General features: G+C 36.9%; 1 pseudogene; it reads left to right on the forward strand.

Annotated features, from left to right (window-relative positions):
• The first annotated feature begins 770 nt into the window (after nt 1–770).
• On the forward strand, nt 771–958 carry LOC141415240 (small nucleolar RNA SNORA73 family; annotated as a pseudogene).
• Nucleotides 959–8,486: the final 7,528 nt, after the last annotated feature.

The following is an 8,486-nucleotide window of genomic DNA, read 5'->3' on the forward strand; positions in this document are numbered from 1 at the left end:
GAAATCAAGGAGAGAGTGGCACTGTGTTGCTCTCTGGAACTTGGGTCCTCTTCCAAGCTCATATGTTGGAATAATTTAGTTCCAGGCAGGTGGATGACTGGGGACTTAATTTCCTTGCTGAAGTGCTCAAAGCATCAACTGGCACCTTCTTGCCATATGCCAACCTCATGGGCTCTCTCAAGACATAACAACTTTCTTCTTCAAGGTCAAAAGGACAAATCTTTTCTAGTATCTAAAATGTAACAAATGAAGCCACTAACCTTTTATTTTTTCTACACTTCGTTTGTTAGATGTGTTTTTGTATTTAACCACCATTCAAGGGACAGTAATTATATGAGTGTATTTTGTGCCTACCACATTGGACAATATATTGATGTACTCTATGCATTTTGTCTTTATGAAGTTTCTGTTCGGGTTTATAAAAATCTCAGGAAGTAATGATTATAGATATTTGTCATTAATTTTACCTATAATTCTTAACCTAGTATTTGCTTCATGATTTAGTATGATTCTTTGACTGTGAGACATTCTTATTAAACCTAGTGTTTTGCCTTTGGCAATTTTATTTGGCAACAATAGATTATAATTTCCCAACTAATGTCTTTATTTTTTACATATAAGAATAGTTTCTAGTATTTTTATTCTTTTATGCACTTGTATAAAATAAAAATGCATTACTATGTGACGTTCTGTGGTTCTGGGATGTGGTAAGATTTTTCACATATGCTGTTCACACTAATGTAACAAAGAAACAAAAACGGTAGAATTACCCAACATGGATATCCCAGAAGGTAGCTCTTTCTGAGCTCTGTACAAATGATGCACGGGAACACAATGCTCTGCCCTTTCCCCAATGTTGAAAGAAAAAGTCTGGCTTTGAGTCAGTACCTCATTTTCTTACAACTTCTCAGAATCCTGTGGAAAATGACTATGGAGACAAACCATGCAGGAATCATTCCTTTCTAAAATTAAGAAAACAGGAAAGAAAATAGTAGAGTTAAATAGAACCACAAAACTCATATTGAACTGTCAAATTTTCAATTTTTGTGTTTTTAAAAAAGTATATGCTGTCCATAAGAAACCATATTTTCCTATAAGTACAGCAGTTACTTAAACACACGTGGAAAATAAAATCATATTATACTAACATCAAAAAGATGAAACAAAACTATTAATTTTTAGGAAAAGTAGAAAGACACATCATATCACTAGGGATGAAGAGGCTCATTTCATAATGATGAGGGATCAACTCATCCAGAGGACACAGCAGTACTACTCATTTATGCACTTGATGACAGAGCTGGAAATAAAAGAAGGCAAAGCTGAAAGGATATCTACAATTCCAGCAGGAAAATTTAATATTCCTCTCTCAATAAAAGATGCAAGAAAATCAGGTCATAGAAGGACTGAGTAAGATGGAAAACCCAGCTAGCTTAACTGACATTAATAAAATATTCCATCCATCAATAGATAAATTACTAAAATCAACAGGATTTTGAATTATAAAGTAAATATTGATTAATTATTAATTAATTAATTAATTTTGGTGGTATTGGGTTTGAACTCAGAGCATTGCACTTGCTAGACGAGCACTTTACAATGAGTCATACTCTTGCCCCTCAACTTTCTTTTGGGGTTGATTATTTTTCAGCTAGGATCTCACACTCTTGACCAGGTCAGCCCATGAATCTATTCCTCCTTGTCCCACCTCCCCAGTCGTGGGATTATAGAGTTGCACCACCACATTGACTGCTTAATTTTTTTTGAGACAAGAGTTTTTCTGAACTTTGTGCCATGGCTGGTCTCAAACCTTGAACCACAATCCTCCTATCTCTGCTTCCTAATTAGCCGGGATTATACATATGTACCACAATGCTTGGTCAAAATATTAAACATTAAAGGCTTGATGTCACCCTGATAGTATGAATTCTGATAACAGTATAAACATATGTAAAATAAAAAAAAAGATGCCCAGGAAATTTCCAAATATGTGGAAAATTTTTAACAAAGCACAGACAGGGGAACAAGGTCTAGTATGTCAACATGAGGCTACAGGGAGCCTCTCCTAGTGAAACTGGTAAGAGCTATGGAACAAGTGAACAACCATTTGACTTTCATGGGGTGACGAAAATTCACTGGATAGAGCCTAAGTTTTGAACCAAATCCACTCTCTCTTTCATCCATCTAAGCATAAAAGACAGAGGTTCCATCACACCCAGCTTTAGCCAAAGACACACATCTCAGACAGAAAAGACTTTGTTCCGAGGAGGAGCTGGATGACAGTGACTTTCACCATCATGCTACTGCATATTGCTCAGGCTGACACCCTATGAATGTAGCTGAGAGATGGAGGCTCCCTTCTACCCAAATGAAGGCTACCTGGGACACGGTGCACAGATCACACTGGTCTCCCTCCTTACCCGGAGAGTGAAGCAGAGATAGGTTCAAGCTTCTGACTCCATTGTACTGATTGTTGATTCCTAGCAACGGAGTCATTGACAAACAAAAATACCTTTCTACTGTCTCTGCCCCTAACTCTAAAGCCTGAGCATGTAAATGCTGCCTGGAGGGAGAAAATACCCTATTTCAAAGAATTTATGATCTCCTCAAAAAAAAAAAAGATCTGAATCCTGAATTGCAATACAAATGAAGAGATGCAAATCAAAAGGCACAGTTACAGACAACAGAAGTTGTGTGAAAACGTATTTGGAAGATATAAACTGTATAAACTGCTAAACTGTAGGCCACATGTTTTCCAGAAAAGAATTAGGAAAAAGTATATCTGGGAGGAACCCAGAGATAAACCAGATTTTGATACAGAAAAGTATTTCTTCAAAGGAGCCAACATTTGAATGGATAGGATTATCAAGTAATTTATGTTCCAGGAATTATTAAAAGTAATAAAGTGACCAGTTGCAAATTAGTGAAAGTTAGAAACAGCTTTGGGTTACAAAGAGGAGAACCCTACCAAACTCCTGTCACTCCCGCTGACTCTGGGATGCCTCAGAGAAACTGCGTTGGAAACTAAGCACTGTGCCTAAAACAATACTGTCAACAAAGAAACAAGAAAAAATAGCAAACCCCATACAGGTGGAACACTTTTGGGCTGCTGCAATTCATTATCTAAAATGTCTCAAGCCTTTATTTACTTACTGGTTTTGGCAGTACTGGGATTTCAACTCGGGGCCTGGTGCTTGCTCTTCCACTTGAGCCACACCTTCATCCCTTGCTTTTCTTTAGTATTTTTTGAGGTCAAGTTTTATGCTCTTTGCCCAGGATCCAGCATGGGTGGTGATACAAGTGCCAATGCTTCTGGAGTATTTGGTACTACAGACGGTGTACCACAATCTCCATGTACAACTTGATTGTTTAGGTGGGGTCTCACTAAGTTGTGTCATGGCTGGCCTTGAATCACAATCCTACTAACCTCTGCCTCTTAAGTAGCTGGGATTATACAAATGAAGAACTATTCTGAGCCTTAAATGTTTTATTTCTCATTAAAAATGAGCCTTTCAGAGAAAGAGGAAACTATTACCCATACTTCATATTAAAAACAGGCAAACAACAGAAATTGCTGAGGAATATCAGGTTTCAGTGATAAACAGATATCAATATTTATGTCTATACTATGCTCATTGAGATATGATAAATGTGTTTCAGAGTGTCATGCTGCACTATTACAAAGCACCTGAGGAAACAGTCTCAGGAAAGAAATATTTATTCTTCTTTGTTCACAGTTTCTGAAATTTCAGTCCATGACCATCTGGTTCCATTGTTTTTAGGCATGGGTCAAGACAGAAATGTCATGTAGGGAAGTCATAGTGGAAGAAATCTTCATGGCCTTGAAGCCAGAAGCAAGGAAAGACAAAGAGGAAGGATCCAAAGACAAGATACATTCTTCATAAATACATGTCCAGTGACCTACTTCCTCCAGTCAGGCCCTACTTCCCAATAAGACACGCAGCTAAGAATCACCAATGAGAGAATCCACTGATGCAAGTGTAGCACTCATGATCCAGTCTCCTTTATTGTAGAACCCAAATCTTGAACACATGAGCCTCGGAGCAGCTTTTTGATTTAAACCATAACATATAGAGAAAAGAATGGTTGAAAAAGAAAAGTTTTATCACAATATCACTTCAAGTGGAAAATGTCAATAAAGGTATCAATTATGAAAAAGGATCAGTGCAAATCTGAAGACAGATTAATGGAGACTGTGTAAGACAAAAACAATGAAAAGAATGAAGAAAGACTACAGAGAACATTAAACAAGTGTGGGACACCATTAGGCACAACAACATAGGATGAGTGCTGTCATCAGAAAGAGAGAAGAGATGGAAATAGTCATGATGCCCCACTACTGATGAATGGATTAAGAAAATGTCGTATTTATATAAAATGGAATTATATTCAGCCATAAAGAAGAATGAAATTTTGTCACCTGCAAGTAAATGGATGAAATGGAGAACATCATCTTAAGTGAAGTTAGTCAGGCTCAACAGGCCAATAATTGCTTGTTCTCCCTCATATATGGACTTTAGATCTATGTACTATTATTGGACATGGTCACACACTAAGGGGAGAACAAGCATGGGAGGAATAGGGAAAGGGAAGGAAACCTAAAACTTGAATATGGTTGATGTGCTCACTGTAGAGGAGCAAATATAGTAATCTCAAACTGGCAGATGCCACTGTGGGAAGGGGACCAGGAAGTAGTGAAGAGGTCAAGTAGAGATGAACCAATGTGGGTTGTAACACTCATGTGCATGGAAGGAAGCATCACTAGGAATCTCTCTGTAAAGCTATCTTCATCTCAAGCTAGCAAAAATGCTATGTTTTTTCTTATTATCTTTTATGTATTCTCTTCAACAAAATCAGAGAACAAAAGGGTGGAACAGATTCTTCATGGAAGCGAGGTGGGGAAGAAGTGGCCCAAATAATGTATGCACATGTAAGAAAATCCAAAAATGATAAAATAAAATTTAAAAAATAAATAAAATAAAAAGCAGGAAAAAAGAAATAATGGCTGACCATTTCTCAAATTTATTGTAAATGACCTATGTGTTCAGTAAGATCAACCAACTCCAAGTAATATATATTTGAAAAAATATGCAGACACCAAAAAATAAGCATGTTGAGAGAGTAACACAAGTCAAAAGTCTTGAAAACAACAAGAGAAAATGACTTGTTGGGGGCTAGTTACTCAGGAGGTAGAAAAGTAAAAACTAGTGTTACAAATCACTTCTATAATCCCGGTTTCTTGGGAGACCAAGATCAGGACTATCAAGGTTCAATGGACCAAAGTAAAGTGTACCCACAGTGGGCATACACTGAGACACTCTTTGAACATCAACTTAAATATTAATAACGAATATCAATAATGAAGTTTACAGGACTGTAAAATAGGTACAGAGTGTGTGGATGGGCACTAGTGTGAGGGGGAAGGGGGAAGGAGGGAGATTAAGGTAACAGTATATGGTGGATGGACTTCATATACCTACATGAAACAGAACTAAGAAACCTCTTGCAAGTGCTTTAAGTGGGCTGATGAGGGGGTCAAGGGGGAGAGACAAAGAGGGCAATGCAAATAATATATAATATAAGTCTTATCAGAAATGTCACCATGAATTCCCCACCTCTCTGTAATGAATATATCCTAATAAAAAATTTATAAAAATAAGGTTCAAGTCCAGGCCAGGCTCAAATTAGCAAGACCTAATCTGGAGCAATAAACTATGCATAGTGGTGCCCTCTTGTCGATCCAGCTATGCTGGAGGTATAAGTAGGAGAGTCATAGTCTGGCTGGCTTGGCAAACACATGGGACCCTATTCAAGATATAACTATAGAAAACAGGGTTGAGGGTGTTACTCAATTTTAGAACACCTTTTTAGCAAGCAAGAAGTCCTAAATTGAATCCTCAGTACCACAAACAGAAAAAAAGGCATTGTTTGTAAGAGATCTCCATAAAATTAACCACACATCTGTGTGATACAGCTAATATGGTGATGCCAGAACACAGTGGAACAACATACTCAAAGAGGACCAAAAGGCCCTTTCGATCAATTTTTAGCACCACAAAATAAGATCAAAGTGCTTAAAGAAAATTGCTATCAACTGAAATTCTTGTGCCTGAGTTGTATTTCAAAAGTAAAAGTGAAATATTTTTCTAGATAGTAAAATGATTTTTCTTCCCAGCTGACCTATCTTACAAAAAATGAAGGTGGGCACCATTCACTGTGGTAACTAACTCCTCTCTGTTCTCTCTGACTTTTTACTCTTTTTCTCTTGAGTCTCTCCTTGTAGCAACCTTCAATGCCAGGAAGGCAGGACTGATTCATAAACATCTTTATGATGGGACCAAAACTACCCCCAAGGAAAAGGAGAGCCTTACAGAGAAGACCACCTCCAAATCAGGGTAATAACCTATAACAATGAGGCTGCACCCTGGAGCAGGATCAATCATCTCATAGAAACCAGATTGCTACCTGAAGTGAAGAGAATGATAACAACTTCTCTGGAACCACTCACAGAACCAAAAGTGAGAAAATAATTCTGGTCAGTCCACTGGCCTGGCCATGATTACCTTATCTTTCAGCTACCCATGCTTCAAACTCTCCTTTTCTCTTTCTTTTATCAAACCTCAATGTAACTGTAGACCCTTCAAAGATAATCTTGAGGCCAGTGGACCCAATATGGCAATATTAATTTAAAACTCTTCAGTTTGTATTAGTCTTATTGATTGGCCTATGGGAATGGTGGCCCACTCTAGGCTGTTTTGGAACTCCTGAAGCCAGTGTTTTTTACCCTAAAATTCTGGCTACAAAAACACTAAATGAAATTGTTCAGGCTGAAAGCAAAAGACCCTATGCAGTAATTTGATTATGTACATAAAAAAAACACACACACAGAGATAATGATAATTCTGTAATTATGAGACAGTTGAAATATAGTTTTCTTCTTTGTTCTCTTATCTCATTAAAATCCCTACTACAGGTTGAGTGGATCAGGTGGTAAGAGAGCCTGCCTAGCAAGCATGAAGCCCCATGAAGCCCCAAGTTCAAACCCCAGTGAAGCCAAAAAAAAAAAACAAAAATAAAAAGCACTACAGAAAATAATCTGTTTGGCTCTATAACATCTAGAAATGTAATGTATGAATATATGTTTGCAAAATTATATCGAGTGTAGTAAGTGGTCACAAATGGTAAAGAGATAATCACAGTAATTTACTGTTTATAATATTCATCATGGTGGTATCCTTAGCAATAATCCCCTTTGCCACAATCAAGAACAAGACAAGGATATTTATTCATGCTCTCCACTTTTATTAATTACTGTACATCAGGTCTACCCAGGAAACGTAGGCTAAATAAATAAATAAGAAATAAAGGCATCCAAATTTGAAAGGAAGAAGTAAAATGATCCATATTCATAGATAGCATGATTTGATTATATAAAACGTCACACAGTCCACTAAAATGATCAAAACTAATACAAAACTTAATTTTGGTCACAGAATACAAAGTCAATGTATAGAAACAATTGTATTTCTATTCACTATGACCAATCCGAAAATGAAATATAAAAGAGTTATTTAGAGCAACATCAAAAAAGATTAAAATGCCTACAGATAAATTTAACAGAAGTCCAAAAAATACTGATACATAAACAAGCATTATTTAAAGAAGGTAAAGAAATTCATGTACTAGACAATTTAACCTAACATATTAATACTCCATTACCTCCACATTCACCACAATCCCAAACAGAATCTGAAATGATTTCATAAAGAAATTAGCAAATTAATTTTAAGCTAATGAGGAATTTTAAGCGTGCATAGGTAGCTGGACATTTTTGACAAAGCACAGTAGTAGGAGTCACACTTCTGAATTACAAAATTTACTACTACAAAACAACAGAACAAAAAAGTTGTCTGGTTTAGTTTCTCTGCGTTAAGGGCAGATACCTTAAAAGCAACTGAGGCCAATAGGAAAAGGGGAACAGGTACTAGAGAAAAGGTTAGATCAAAAAGAATTAACCTAGAAGGTAACACCCACACACAGGAAATCAATGTGAGTCAATGCCCTGTATAGCTATCCTTATCTCAACCAGCAAAAACCCTTGTTCCTTTCTATTATTGCTTATGCTCTCTCTACAACAAAATTAGAAATAAGGGCAAAATAGTTTCTGCTGGGTTTTGGGAGGGGAGAGGAAGAGGGTGTAGTGGGTGGTAAGGGAGGGGGTGGGGGCAGGGGGAAGAAATGAACCAAGTCTTGTATGCACATATGAATAATAAAAAACAAACAAACAAACAAAAAAAAGTTGTCTGGGCTGATGATGTGGTTCAGCTGCTGGAGCACATGTGAGGATATGAATTCAATATGAGAGCAAGTGTTCACATGTGAGCAAGTGTAAGGATATGAATTCAATCCCTACTACTGCCAAAAAATTAATAATAATAAAAAGAAGTTGTGACTCTAGCACTTGG

This window comes from Castor canadensis, chromosome 12 (genome assembly GCF_047511655.1).
Source record: "Castor canadensis chromosome 12, mCasCan1.hap1v2, whole genome shotgun sequence".
Taxonomy (NCBI): Eukaryota; Metazoa; Chordata; class Mammalia; order Rodentia; family Castoridae; genus Castor; species Castor canadensis.